Source organism: Oryctolagus cuniculus, chromosome 21 (genome assembly GCF_964237555.1).
Source record: "Oryctolagus cuniculus chromosome 21, mOryCun1.1, whole genome shotgun sequence".
Lineage (NCBI taxonomy): Eukaryota > Metazoa > Chordata > Mammalia > Lagomorpha > Leporidae > Oryctolagus > Oryctolagus cuniculus.
The window spans coordinates 8,480,872-8,495,900 of NC_091452.1; the positions used below are offsets into that span (position 1 = coordinate 8,480,872).

The window sequence follows — 15,029 nt, forward strand, 5'->3', positions numbered from 1 at the left end:
CTAGCAAACGTGTGCACACAGGCACACACCAGTACACACGCAGTGCGCACGCATTCCACCCCCACACGCTGAGAGGCAGGTGCGTCCCTGTGCATGCACACACAGGCAGGGGTGCACGCACGCACAGCAGGTGACAAGGAGCCTCTGGCTCCGGGCCCCATGGCGCGTCACTCCAGCCCTGTGAGCGACTGGATGGCTGCAGCCCCTGCACGTGCATGGTGGGGTGGGGGCTGGGAGGGCCCCATGTGTCCCCAGGGGGCTGCGGGAGGGGTGTCAAGAGAGTGAGTGGCTTCCTCTCCTGGGAGGAGGCACAATGGCACCTCCCCCAAGGCGGTTGGGGGGTGGGGGTGAAATTGGGGGATTCTGGGCTTGAATGGGGCATGCAGTCCCCTGGCTGTGGGACCTGGCTGTGGGTCAGGCCTTGGGCTCCAAATGGGTGGGGTCGCCCCCTAAAGCCAAGGTCAAGGTCAAGTTCAAGGTCCTAGGCATGGCGAATCCTGTGTTCTGTGGAGGCCTCAGTGGTTATCCTGTTATTCTCAAGAGCGCAAGGCGTGGGCAGAGGGAGCTGGGGGCAGCTGTGGCTTCTCGGCCGCCCTTGACCGTGAACCAGCGCCTCCCGGCCCTGAGGCCGGTGGAATTCCCACAGCTGGTGTTTCAAGCAGCCACACCTGAGCCCCAGGGAGCCAGAGAGAGAGAGAGAGAGAGAGAGCGCCCCAGCCCTGAGGCCCTGAAATGCCGGCTGGAGGAGAGTGCAGGGCTGAAGGATCAGAGAGCAACTTCTAGAACTGTCAGAACAGGGGCGGAGTGCGTTGCCGGCTGCTGTTCGCCGCGTGCCAGTCCCTGCTGGACTCCCGACTGCAGCCTCTGCTCATGCGCACCCTGGCAGCCGCAGGTGAGGACGGCAGCACCCACGCCAGGACGCAGAGTGAGGGCCCAGCTCCCAGCTCCCAGCTCTGCCTGCTCCAGCCCCCGTTTGGTGGGCACTTGGGGAGGGACCCAGTGGGCTGGGAGGCCTCTTTCTCTCTCCGTCTCTACGGAAAAAGAATAAATAAACACCTGGCACATGAGCGTGTGGCCTGGAGGTCAGAAATAGAAAGGGGGCTGGCGGCGCCGGCTGCTCCTGGAGGCGGCCGTGGAGAATCTGCTCCTGGCCTGGTCCAGCCCCAGAGGCCGCCCGCGTTCCTTGGCTTGGGTCCCTCTCGCTGCAACCTCTGGGACCAGGCTGCTTCCCCTCCCTCCTCGCAGGCCCCGGGTGACGGCGGGCGCTGGGTCCTGCTGGCTAACCCAGGTGTCTCTCCCCATCCCCAGACCTTCCCGATTCACTCCCTTTCCCGTGAGTGGCTCTGGGGAGTGGGACAGGTCAGCAGGGAGCCCGAGCACTGGTCACGGCATCTGGGCACCTAGAGTGGCCGGGAAACGCATCCCACCCAGGGACGTGCGTGCATTCGTGCGTGTGTGCCGCCATGGGAGTCCAGAGAGCTGTGCCCCTGAACCCGGAACCAAGCAGAAAGAGAGGAACAAGGGTTGGGGGAGGGGACAGCCGATTTTACCCAACAGAATACTTTCCAAAAATTACCCTTGGGCACTTTTAAAAGCAGGGGTGAGGAAGGAGAAAAGTGAGCGACTTTGACCCAGAGGCAGGCACGTGAACGCCAGCGCAGATGTTCACTGGCGCTCTACTGTGTGCACAGCCGCTGGGCGTCAGTGGAGCGTCTTTCGGAGAAAGGCAGGCTCTCACGGCTTCAGCGGAGGAAAGCGGGGCCTTGTACTCAATGTTACTCTTCAGTTTTGAAAACGACGTGGCGTATGATTTTATTTTTTCCATCAAACAAAAATAAAAATTTACTAAAAAAAAAGTTAGAGAAAGACAAGTAAAACCCCAAAAAGGATTTCCTGGGCCCTCAGGCCTGTGTTGGGAAGCAGGGGGCATCTCTGTGGTGGTGAGGGGATGGAACAGAACAAGGAGGACTCGCAGGCCACAGACCCCTGCGGCTGGGCCCAGACGCCCCCCACCCCCACCCCGTGGGCCGCGAAAGCTCCCGAGAGCGCCGGCCGGGCGGTTCTGGTCAGAAAGGTTGGCAAGTGTGGAGCTCCAGGGGCAGATGCGCCCGCGGGGTCACCGAAATGCGGGAACCACGCACCGTGGCAGGGTTTTGCACCAAATCCAAACTTGGTGCTATTATTGCTTCTGTATTTGGGGGGGGGGGGCAAGGCTTTTCCCCAGCCTCCACTATAGCCACTGCCGAACCTGGCCAAAGCCAGCAGCCAGGAATACCACCTGGGTCCCCTATGTGGGTGACGGGCCCACGCACCTGAGCCGTCACCTGCCGCCTCCCAGGCTGCGCGTTAGCAGGACGCTGGACTCTCGAGCAGACCCCCACATGGGGTGCAGGTGTCCCAAGCAGGATCGAGACCCCCAGGCCAGACCCGGCCCCTGAACCTCTAATTCCATTTTCTGTGAACTTTCTGAAGCTCTCCCGTCCTTCCTGGCAACGCTGGAGAGAAGAAGGCCCTTGGGCTCACAGGCTTGGAGGAGGCGTGGCCACGCGCCTGGTTCCCGCAGCCAGAGTGAGCGCCCGGTGTGTGGCCCAGGGCTCCGTCCTTGGACAAGCTGGTGTGGGAAAACTGCTGAGACGAGTTCGTGTCCTGGTGTGGAGGGCGATTTACGAGACTGGACGCAGTGGTGAGAGCAGAAGGGATGTATTTAAGTAAGAAGAGAAGGTGCTAACAGTACTGTTGGAGGTGCTGGTAGAGAGTAGGCTGGGCCGGTGCTGTGGCGCAGTGGACCACGCCTCTGCCTGCGGCGCCGCCAGCCCATATGGGCGCCGGTTTTGCGTCCCAGCTGCTCCACTTCCAATCCAGCTCTCTGCTAGGGTCTGGGAAAGCAGTGGAAGATGGTGCATAGTCCTTGGGTCCCTGTACTTGGGATCAGGGCAGCTCTGGCCATTGCAATCATTTGGGGAGTGAAGCAGTGGATGAATGGAAGATTTCTCTCTCTCTCTCTCTTTGCCTCTGCCTTTGTAACTCCGTGTTTCAAGTAAATAAATAAATCTTATTAAAAAAAAACTTACTGTAGTGGAATGAGAAGGCCATGCCAAGATGGCTGTTGGCAAGCGAGCATCAGTTACTCAGGAATGGCTTTGAAACCCACCTGGCAATGGAGCCTGCCTGGCAACAGGCTGTGATTGGTTAGGGCATAAACCACCCCTTGACCGGATTGGCTGCCTTGGCTATATAAGCTGCTGTACCAACTGAAATAAACGAGTCTGTGGGCTGCTCACCTCTGGCCCGCTTTCACCGAACTCCCGGGGTCTGTGTGGTGACTCCGTGCCTCTTGTCCCCACCGCACTCCTCCTCTCAGAACGAATCCACAGCAACATCTGGTGCCCAATGTGACAGAGACAGTGCGTCGGGCTCGGTGAGGTTCCCCCTGGATTTCAGCAAGTAGGCCCCTCCATGTTTTGTGTGCTGCTCGGTTCTGTGAGGGTGAGCACAGAACCCGCTCCTACGCCCCTTTCCTTGTCCTTGTCCTCGGTCTAAGTGACCCCAGGTTAGCACACACCACCCAGAAGCGTACGCCACTTCTTGGCTCCTCCTTTTACTTTTGGTTCGCCTGGTGAATTCACATAAGGGACTGATCATCCCAGAATTCGGAACCAAATCATCTTCCCTCACTCGAGCCAGGTCTCCCCCATGCATGCAGGGGCCTGAGCACTTGGGCCATCTCTGCTGCTCTCCCAGGCGCATGAGCAAGGAACTGGACAGGCGCTCTAAGCTGGATGTGGGAGGCCCGAGTGGCGGCTTCCCTGCTGCAGCAAATACGTAACTTGCTCCAATTTTTATTTTCATTTTATTTGAAAGGAAGAGAGCGCCCTAGAGTGAGCATACTATTCCCCTTGTCTGTCCTAAGATGGAATCCAGGGTGTCTCAGTGCGTTGGGACTTCCAGACCTCACACACACACACACACACACACACACACACACAAATGTTTCCCATGCGAATGGTGTCAGGCCATACACGGAGGGGCACTTTGCATGTTAGTGGCATATCACACACTTGTGTGAGCACACACGTGTGAACACGTTTTCCCACGCAGCCCCAGCTGGGCGGTGCTGGCAGAACTGGGTCCAGCTCAGGCACACGGACACATGCCCAGGTGGCCGAGGAGCTGGGGACAGTCATCACAGCCACAACTGCGACAAACCCCCGACGTCCCCTGGGACAGGAGCCGCTCCATCGGAGGGGCCAGGGGTCCCCTGGGAGATGATAGCCCCATCGGGGGCCCTACGCCACTGGGCCATTATTCAGCTCTCTCTCGCTCTCTCTTCCACCCTCAGGGCTCCTGCGGGGTTTGGCTCGGCCCTGCGGGACGGATTTCAATTCCCAGCCTTTGCCGGTGCCGTCCACTCCCCCTCCCTGGAATTCACGTCTGAGAAACGCGCCATCCGCCATGAGGCCGAGAACAGGAAGCTCGCGCCCACACAGCGGCGCCAGTCCGGCCCCTTTAAGGAGGGTGCACAGCAGGCCTGCCCGGCCCAAGGTGGCGGCTGACGGGCGCTGTCACTGGGTGATACCCTATCTCCTCGTGTCAGGGGCCCCGGGCGTCAGGGAGAGCCAGCGCGGCTGGGCGGCCTCTCTAGCTCGTCCGACCTGGAAGGCGCACGCAGGGCTGGAGCCCGGCAGAGCACAGCGCAACTCTGACGGCACCTTGACGCTCTGTGCCTCGGTTTCCCCGCCTGTGAAAGGGGACAATGGTTGTGAGGTCTGCTTGCGCTGACTTTTATGTGCCAAGTTCTAGAATCCTGCCAGACATGGTGATGAGAGTCCTCTCTGGTTCCAGAATGTTCCGGAATGTGGCTGGGCGCCCGTTGTCAGGGCGGCTGGGGCAAGGAAGTGTGTTCAAATAGGAGTTCGTCTTCCCTCCTCTTCCTCTCCTGGCCCCTTGCCACTGGGGAGCCCACTCCTGTTGGGTCCCTAGGCCTGGCTCTGTTCTGAGGATGTCTGTTGTCCCTGGAGGCACCTGGTGAGTCACTGGTCCCCAGGCCTGCCCAGCCCCTGTCCTCGCCCTCTCGCCACGGCCTCCACGCTCCCACTCCACATCTTCTGGGTCCCCTGGGTGGTGACGGCCACCCGCTCCAGGTACTCAGTGGCTCCCCACCTCCGGAGGACGGCCCCCTCCTCAGCGCCGCAGGGAGGGCCTTCCCCACCTGCCCCTGGCCACCGGGGTCCCAGCTCAGCTCCTCCGCGCTCCCGACTTCCCTGGGCAAGAGACAGAGCCACCCTAACCTCAGATGCTTCCCTGGAGAAGCGGGGGAGCCACCGGAGCCAGCGCGGGCGATGACTGGAAGTGCGACCTCGCGACAGCACCCGGCCGCCGCCCCATGCCCGCGCGGCTCCGTCCCAGTGGTCGCTCAGCAGAGGGTGTAAACGTGTAGGGGGCCAGGCACAGAGCGCGTGTGTGTGCATGTATGCAAGCAGGCGTTTGAACAGGTATCTGTGTATCTCTGTGTGTATGTGCCTTCATGTGTGCACGTATGTGTTCGTGTATCTGCGTGCATGTATGTTTGTGTGTGCATCTATGTATGTATGTGTTTGTATCAGTATCTGGATGTGTGAGTGTGTGTGTCTTCACGTGGGTGAGTCTGTGTGTGAGAGTCTGTGAGTGTAAGTGTGCATGTGCATATATTTGTGTGTCTTTGGGTGTGTGGGAGTCTGTGCACGTGTGTGTATGTGTGGTGTATATGTGCATGTGTGTCTGTGTGTAGTGTGCAGTCTGTGTGCACATGTGTGTATATGTGTGGTGTGTGTATATGTGTGGTGTGTGTGAGTCTGTGTGTATGTGTGTGCATGTGTGTATGCGTGGTGTGTGAGTCTGTGTGTATGTGGTATATGTGTGTGCACATGTGTGTATGTGTGGTGTGTGTGCATGTGTGTGTAGTGTATGAGAGTCTGTGTGCATGTGTGCATGTGTGTGTGTGGTGTGAGTCTGTGTGGGCACATGTGTGTATGTGTGGTGTGTGTATGTGGTATATGTGTGTGCACATATGTGTATATGTGGTGTGAGTCTGTATGTGTGTGCACGCGTGGTGTGTGTGTCTGTGTATGTGTGTACACATGTGTGTATGTGTTCTGTGTGAATCTGTGTGTACATGTGTGTGCATGTGTGGTGTGAGTCTGTGTATGTGTGTACACGTGTGTGTATGTCGTGTGTATGTATGTGTGGTGTGTGTATGTGTGCATCTGTGTGTATGTGTGTACACATGTGTGGTGTGTGAGTCTGTGTGTATGCATGTACATATGTGGTGTGTGTGTCTGTGTGTATGTGGTATATGTGTGTGCACGTGTGTGTATGTGTGTATGTGTGTGTATGTGTGGTGTCGTGAGTCTGTGTGTATGTGTGTGCACGTGTGTGTATGTAGTGTGTGAGTCTGTGTGTGTACATGTGTGGTGTGTGCACATGTGTGTATGTGTGTACACATGTGTGTATGAGTGGTGTCGCGAGCATGTGTGTGCACGTGTGTGTATGTAGTGTGTGAGTCTCTGTGTGCGTGTACATGTGTGTGCATGTGTGGTGTGTGCACATGTGTATGTGTGTACACGTGTGTGTATGCGTGGTGTCATGAGCATGTGTGTATGTGTGTGCACGTGTATGTATGCGTGGTGTGGTGAGTCTGTGTGTATGTGTGTGCGCGTGTGTGTATGTGGTGTGTGTGTGTGGTGATTGCTGGTTACCCCCTCCCCTGCCCCCACCCTGCCTGCAGAGCCGGGCAGTGCTCCAAGGGCAGCGGGGGAGCGGAGTCGCTGTGGGCCCGAGAGCGGGTGTTAAGGCCACGCTTGGTCCTTAGGGGTGGGATCTGAGAGCGGGGAAGGGCAGCCTGGCCCAGCACGGCCACCACCCAGGGAGCTTTCCCCACCGAGGTCCCCAAACTCAAACTGCCCTCTCCCCGCTCAGGCCTGGCTAAGTGCTCACAGCACCGCGGAGCAGGCACTCATGTAGGCCCATTTCCCAGATGAAGAAACCGAGGCTCCGACAGCAGCCGCCACTCCCCGAGGCCCTACTGGGGTGCCTGGCTGTGCTGTGACTCGAACCCAGATCCCAAGACACGGCTCATGCTGCCGTTCCAGCAACTGGGCTTGAGGGTCCGGCCCAGGCACTCAGCCGCCCCAGGCAGCCAGACAACCTTTTGGTGGCTTTTTCTTGCCTGGTATTTTTAGCTCTTGGTCACCTGCTCTGCTGAGTGGGGGGCAGCCCATTTTTGCCGGCGCCCTTCAGATGCCCGCGGGCTCAGCTGTCTCGGTGGTGCGCCTGGCATCCCTGGGCCATTGTCCTCTCGGCCAGCCCCAGATTCCAGGGACAGCTGCGCCCGACCCACCCCCAGCCCCTCCTGCTCTCCTCCGCCTGCCTGCCGGACCCCTTGGCTGGTCACCCACGCCGGGCTGGAGCTGTGCAAAGGCCACGTCCCCGGCTCCACACTCCTCCGACGGGGACGCAGGTGGACGGCCTCCCCCGTGTCTTTAGCTGACCGCAGCTGGGCCCAGCCACGCCCCAGCCTCTGCGGGTTCTGGCTGCAGGGCACTGTCCCCAGCCAGGGCTCTGCTGACGTTTGGGGCCAGATCATTCTATGTTATGGCAGGAGACGGGGCTCGGGGGTCCCCTGCATTAGAGGCACTGAGCACGACCTTGGCCTTGGCGTGGGCTGGGCTTCCCCTCTCCCGAACTGTCTGCTGACAGTGTCACAGGTTCCCCGGATGGCACCGTGGCCCCATCTGAGAACCCCCGGGCTGGGTCACTTGTTCATCTTTCCCTAGCCCCTGCAAGGCCCTCTGGCCCCCTGTTCCTCCCCCCCCTCATTCCCCGGGGCGGTCCACATTTGTTCATCTGATTCTCTGGTGGGCTCTGCACCTGCTGCATGGCTTGGAGGCCCGCCAGGGCGAGGCCCAGACCACCTCGCTCCTCATCGCTTCCTGCTGCGCCCAGCACAGCACCTGCACACAGTAGGCACTCAATAGGCGCTTGTTGAATGACTGAGTGACTTTCTCTGGTAGCACCCACTGCGTTCTCCTTTGTTGTTTTGTTAGCCAGAGCTGGGGCTGGGATTCACGCATCTTTCCAGGGACCCTGGTCCCTGGCACGTAGTGGGTGATCAGCTCCTACTACGTGCAGTAAGAAAGAGTGCTGTGATCGACTAGCAATGTCTGCCCCGGGGGCTGGGCCCTGAGTCCTGTGTCCTGCCTTGCTTTGTAGGTAGCCTCTGAGGCTCGAGGCAGAAAGAAAGTTCTAGGGCCTTGCTTGCCAAGGAGAAGGGGACAGAACCGGGGGCTGGGGGCAGCAGGACGGCGCAGCGGTCCTGGTCCCCCGCTGTCCCCAGCCACTGCCCACGGGTCATGGGGGAGGCGGCGCTAATGCTGCTGGGTCCCAGTTGGGGCCAGCGCATTTCACAAAGGACAAAAATAGACGGGGACGAGGAAGACAAAGAGGGGAGGAACACGGCCCGCTGTGGAATGAAGGTGTGGGGCCAGCAAGGGCCTCTGGGGTGACTCATGGGTTCACAAAGGGAACAGGCCGGGGGTGGGGGGGCAGCGCCCGGAGCCCTGCGCCAGGGGAACCAAGGGGGACAGGGCCCAGGGAGCCGGCCCGGAGGATTTGCCCCCTCGGGACTCAGGGATCCCGGGGAGGCGCCCCTGGGCTGCGCAGCCCCGCAGGGGTCCCGGGCCGCACCCCCACCATCTTGGTGCTCTGTGCCCCAGGCCCGCGGCGGGCAGTGGCAGCGGGAAGGCGTCCCCTCGGGTGCCCCAGTTAGCCTCTCGTGGTCCAGGCCCGGGTCAGAACAAGGTAGGGGCCGCGTGCAGCCCAAGCCCGGCCGGTCTGCTGAGACCAAAGGCCGCCGGCCACATCCGGGGGTCCCAGAAGCAAGGAGCCACGCGGTCTCAGACGCGGGCCGGCCGGGCTCGGCGCCGGCTCCCACGGCTGCAGGACAAGTTCCCGAAGCCCCAGCGGCCCAGAGCGCACGAGGAGGAGATGGCTGACTCGCTCCCAGTCATGGTCGCCACCCGTGTGTCTCTCGGCTCGCAAAGCGGCTCAGCGGGGCGCAGGGCGTGGGGAGGGAGCGCGGGGCAGAGTCCAGACTCAGGCCGCCGTGTCTTGAGTCCCGCAGCGCGAACATTCCCCGCCCAGGGCCGCACCGATGACTGCCTGCTGCGGACAGCCCGGGCACCTGCAGCTCCTGGCTCGCTACCCCCCCCCCCACTCCACCCCGAGTGTGCCCCTGGCCGGTGGAGGACGAATTGCGATTACATCTCCTGTTCTCCGTGTTGTGCTTGTTCACGTGCTAAGCACCTCAGATATGCGGTCCACGAGGGGGAGAGAGTTTTGCCTGCCCCCGTTCACTGCCCCGTCCCTGGCACCTGCACGTGCACGGACAACCTGGCCTCGGACAATGCACTCTCTGGCTCTTCGTGTAAAAGTCTGGGTCAAAGCTGGGTTTGCATGTCTGGTTTGGCGAGGCGTGTTGGACCGAAGGAAGCATGCTAAACACACAACCCGAGGGACAGCCCGAAGTTCCAGGAAGGATCCCTGGGGAGCCGGCCTTGAACGGAGGCCAGTTTCCCTCAAGGTCGGTCTTGGACAGATTTCTCAGCTGAAAAGATCCGTCCACAGCTAGGGCTGGGCCCTGCCTGAATCCGGGTCCTGCGGTGGACAGCGGGCTTTATTTCCTTCTCAGCTCTCCCCTAACCTGAAAAAGAGTCCCCACAGATCCATCTGGCCACCCAGAGCTGCACCCCAGTAACCTTTCCATCCCTTTGCGTGGAATGTCCCAGTTGAACCGTTTCCGGCGCCTGTGCTGCAGTTCTCCGAATTGCCAGCAGGGGGCGGTGCTACTCCAGGGCTCCGCGGAGCTGCGGCGCACTGGCCACGCAAGAGCGAAGCCGGAGGCGACTGGGACATCTCTCGTCCACCTGCCCCTGCTGGGACGGCCGGACCCAGCTCATCCAGAGGGGCGAGGATGGAGTCCAGTCTTCGTAAAGGAAAAGCCACTTGCTCGTTCGGATTTCAATCACTCAGTGTTTAATGAGCTCCTGTTTTACAGAAGGTCTGTTCCAGGCCCCCCGGGGTCCGGGGGACAGAACAGACAAACGTCCCTGCCCTCCTGGAGCTGACCGCTGGCTGAGGACCCGAGAGGAGAGGGACATGAAGAGACCTGGGAGGGAGGAGAATGTCGGGAAGCCCAGGGCGGGCGGCGGCTCGGCCTGCGCTCGGGAGATGCTGGTGTGTTGCTGAGTTTTTGGTTTTAAAATGTACGAAGTAATGTCCGCCTATTATGGGACACGCAGCTGTTAGAAAAGAAAGATACCACTTGTAGTTCCTCCTCCCAGAAATAAGGGCCGCTACCACGGTGGCGTGCGTGTTTTCAAGCAGGCACACAGGGAAAACAATAGAGAATGAGATATTCCATCCCAAATGCCCAACCGCAGCCAAGGCTGGGCCGAGCCAAAGCCAGGAACCCGGGACTCCACCCGCATCCCCCACACGGGGGCCGCGGACCCAAGTCCTCGAGCCCCCACCTGCTGCCTCCCCGGGTGTGCCTTAGCAGGAAGCCGGAGTCGGGGTGGAGCCCGGGTTCGCACGCAGGTGCCCTGTAGGTGACGCAGGTGCCCTAAGTGGCAACTTGATCGCCGCGCTGCGCGCTGGCCACAGCGGCCGCCCTTGGAGCGTTTCTGGGGGTCTGAGCGCGGACTGTTTCCCCCGGCTGTGCGGGTAGCAGAGGAGCCGCTGGATGCAGGGCTGTGCGCGCCCGGGGACGCGGTGTTTCCACACAGGGTCCTTGCTTGCGAGGGCTCCGGGGCCTGCAGCGGCTCCGCGCGAGCAAGTGGCCTTTTTGGAGGAGAAACGCGTGCCCTACCACGTGTGCAGGGCTCGTCTCCGGGGGCTGGCCATCTGGGTAATTTTTATTTTAATTTTCTTCTTTATTCATTGCTATATTAAATTTGTCTACACTCGGCACGGGTTGCTTTTTATGTTAATGCTTCTCAAAGGCACTATCAGCGTCTTCTAAAAAGCTCATGCGAGGGAGGGGCTGCAGCGGGAGGGGGCGGCCCACCTGCCCGGAAGTGGCCAGCCCCGCCCGCTCTGACCGGAAGTGGCCAGCCCCGCTGACCGGTCGCTGCCGTTCTCGTCCATCACAAAGAAGGCTGCAAGTGCAAGTAAGGTCACTCCGGGTTGGAGAGCCTGGATTCGGGTCGGCTCTGCTTCCGTTCCAGTTCCCTGCTGATGCCCATCTGGGGAGGCCGCGGGGGATGGGCCAAGTCCCCACGTGGGGGAGCCGGGTGGAGCTCTGGGCTCCTGGCTTTGGCCTGGTCCACCCCTTGCTCTTATAAGCATTTAGGGAGTGAACCAGCAGATGGAAGATCTCTCTCTCTCTCTCTCTCTCTCTCTCTCTCTCTTTTTTGACAGGCAGAGTGGACAGTGAGAGAGAGAGAGACAGAGAGAAAGGTCTTCCTTTGCCCTTGGTCACCCTCCAATGGCCGCTGTGGCCAGCGTGCTGTGGCCGACGCACCGCGCTGATCCGAAGGCAGGAGCCAGGTGCTTCTCCTGGTCTCCCATGGGGTGCAGGGCCCAAGCACCTGGGCCATCCTCCACTGCACTCCCGGGCCACAGCAGAGAGCTGGCCTGGAAGAGGGGCAACCGGGACAGAATCCAGCGCCCCGACCGGGACTAGAACCCGGTGTGCCGGCGCCGCAAGGTGGAGGATTAGCCTAGTGAGCCACGGCACTGGTGGAAGATCTATCTGCCTTTCAAATAAGTAAAGTAATAAGAAATGACTTTTTTTGAGATTTATTTTATTTATTTGATAAGACAGAGTTAGAGGGAGAGGGAGAGGGAGAGGGAGAGGGAGAGGGAGAGAGAGAGAGATTTCCCATCCGCTGGTTCACTTCCCAGATGGCTACAATGGCCTGAGCTGCGCTGATCTGAAGCCAGGAGCCAGGAGTTTCTTCCGGGTCTCCCATGCAGGTGCAGGGGCCCAAGGACTTGGGCCACCCTCTACTGCTTTCCCAGGCCACAGCAGAGAGCTGGATGGGAAGAGGAGCAGCTGGGACTCGAACCGGCGCCCATATGGGATGTTGGTGCTTCAGGCCAGGGCTGTAACCCCCTGCCCCACAGCGCCGCCCTGGCCTAGTAGGTGCTGCTACAATCCTGCTGGGTGTTGTCTGAATCGTTAGTGCACGTGCAGGGGTGACTGGTTTCAGTGAAGGCTGCCCATACTCCTCCCACAGACGAGGGAGTCGAGGGGGGAGGCCGACAGCAGGTTACCCCGTCTGTAAAAGACTTGCCCAGGCCGCGCTGTGGCTCTGGCCTCTCGCCTTGCCCCGCTGAGATGCCCAGAGAGGTGAGTGCAGTGTCAGGAAAGCCGCGTGTCCTGCTGAGTCTCTGTCTCCTGACTGTGACGTGGGGCCGGCGGCTGTACCGCCCCCGAGGGTGAGATGGGCGCAGGCAGCGAGGAGAGCAGCAGTGTTACCAGAGGCTGAGAGACGAGCCTGCCCCAGTCCTCCAGGCTCAGGCCAAGCCCAGGTGTCGGGGGCACGATAAATACCTCGAGAGAGAAGTTAGGACGGTGTCTGCCTGCAAGCCGTGGGAAATTTGGCTTAAACACGGGAGAGTAAAGAGCGTGAGGCAGGCAGGCAGGGGCTCTGTGGAGCACCTGTGAAGCCGCCAGAGACACCCGTTCCTTCTGAGCCCCTGCTCCATCCTCTTACGGCATTTGAGTCTTCCGCATGGCCATAATGTGGCTGCTGCAGCTCCACGCCACACACCCACATTCCAGGCTGGAGGAAAAGCAAAGAGAAAAAACGTTCTCCCCTAATAAGAACCTGTCTGTAACTTGTTGGTCAGTTTCAGTTTCCTGGGGCATAGAGGGGTGGCATTCTGGTGTCGAGGGGACACAGAATCCAATTCTGCACAGGGACATTGGCTTCCGTGGGCACACCTGACCCCTTGGTTCGAGCCAGTCGTTTGGGGCCAGCCCGAGGCAGAGGAAGTAAGGAAAGACAGGGAAGCAGGGGAGGGGCAGGGAACGAGGCCCGGATCCTGGGGCACTTGATGCCTCACATGAGACGACGGAGGGCTTGCGTGCCGTGAGGGCGCTGCGTGGACAGGACTGGAGCCGCAGGACCTCGCCCTAGGAGATCCCGGGCAGGGCAACTTGGGCGGAGACAGCCCCAGGTCTGCCGGGGCCATGGCGCATGTTTCCAGATGCGGCGCTGGGGCCCTGCCCCCACCCGCGGGCAGCTGGTAGTGCTTTTCTGTAGCTGTCGGGCGCGTGAGGGCAGGGAAAGTCTTTTAAACATGTTTTATTGGGCCGGTGCCGCGGCTCACTAGGCTAATCCTCCGCCTTGTGGCGCCGGCACACCGGGTTCTAGTCCTAGTTGGGGCGCTGGATTCTGTCCCGGTTGCCCCTCTTCCAGGCCAGCTCTCTGCTGTGGCCCGGGAGTGCAGTGGAGGATGGCCCAAGTGCTTGGGTCCTGCACCCCATGAGAGACCAGGAGAAGCACCTGGCTCCTGTCTTTGGATAGGCGTGGTGTGCCGGGTGCAGCGCACTGGCCGTGGTGGCCATTGGAGGGTGAACCAATGGCAAAGGAAGACCTTTCTCTCTGTCTCTCTCTCTCACTGTCCACTCTGCCTGTCAAAAAAAAAAAAATGTTTTATTTATTTTTGTCTGGTTAAAAGACAGACACAGGAGAGAGAATCTTCCATCCATTGGTTCATTCCCCAGATGACCACAGCAGCCAGGGCTGGGCCAGGCCGAAGCCAGGAGCCCAGAACTCTCCCACTTCTCCCACGTGGCTGGCAGGGGCCCAAGCACTTGAGCCACCGTCTGCTGCCTCCCAGGGTGCACACAAAGGAAGCTGGACCGGGAGCAGAGCAGCGGGGACCTCAGGAGGCCTCCAGTGGGAGATGGAGATGGAGACTGCGCCACACGCCCGCCCCCAGAAAGGCTTTGTAGAGTTTGCTGATAGAAGCAGTGTATACTTGCAGCCCGCACGCCAGCACACAGGTGCGCGTGCACGCACACAGAAGGTAGGAAGGGCGGAGGCGGCCAGCACAGCCACAGGCTGCCTGGGGGCCGCCGTCAGAAAGGCGCCAGGCTCACATTTCCCGACTGTTCCAGACGTCGCCTGTGTTCAGCCCCTTGCGCCTTGCGCTCGCCGTCCATATTTTTTTTTTTTTTTGGTGACAGGCAGAGTGGACAGTGAGAGAGAGACAAAGAGAAAGGTCTTCCTTTACCATTGGTTCACCCTCCAATGGCCGCCGCGGCTGGTGCACTGCGCTGATCCGATGGCAGCCAGGTACTTATCCTGGTCTCCCATCCTGGTGCCCCGACCAGGACTAGAACCCGGGGTGCTGGCACTGCAGGCGGAGGATTAGCCTAGTGAGCCATGGCAAGGGCCCAAATGAGTAAATTTTAAAAACTGTTTTAGTGGAAGGCTTTTACACACCACAGAGTCACAGACAACATGGAAAGTTAGCAACACCCACTTCTGGGTCCACACACGAAAGAACCGAAGGCAGGGACAGTTCACTCGTACCCACGTTTCCCCATTCGCAGTCGCCACAACGCAGAGACCACCGGGTGGCCGGCGGAGGATGGCGGGGAGACTGTGGTCCACGCACGCCATGGAATATTATTCAGCACATAAACGAGAGGAAATCCGGACACATGCCGCAACTAGGAAGTTTCTAGAATAGTCAGATTTACAGAGACAGAAAGCCCAATGGGATCAGCAGGGTCCAGGGAGCTACTGTTTAGTGGAAACAGTTTCAGTTGGCGGTGGTGATGAGAAAGTTCTAGAGATGGCCCGTGGCGATCGTGGCCCAACAGTGCCAGTGTTCATGCCACCTGAACTGGACACCTGAAACTGGTTAAAGGGTACAATGTATGCGCTACGGGCATTTTACCACCATAAAAACAAAATAGCTCAAAGGCAAGTAGCAAACCAGAAAAAATATTTGCAATATATTTGCAAAAATAA

At 59.8% G+C, this 15,029-nt stretch overlaps 1 long non-coding RNA gene across 1 annotated transcript in view; it reads left to right on the plus strand.

Moving 5' to 3' along the window:
- Nucleotides 1-4,851: 4,851 nt before the first annotated feature.
- Nucleotides 4,852-15,029, plus strand: part of LOC103351732 (uncharacterized) — a 13,598-nt gene continuing 3,420 nt past the window's right edge. Inside the window, exon 1 of the long non-coding RNA XR_519447.4 lies at nucleotides 4,852-5,025. This is a non-coding gene — a long non-coding RNA (uncharacterized lncRNA). The remainder of the gene's footprint in view (nucleotides 5,026-15,029) is intronic.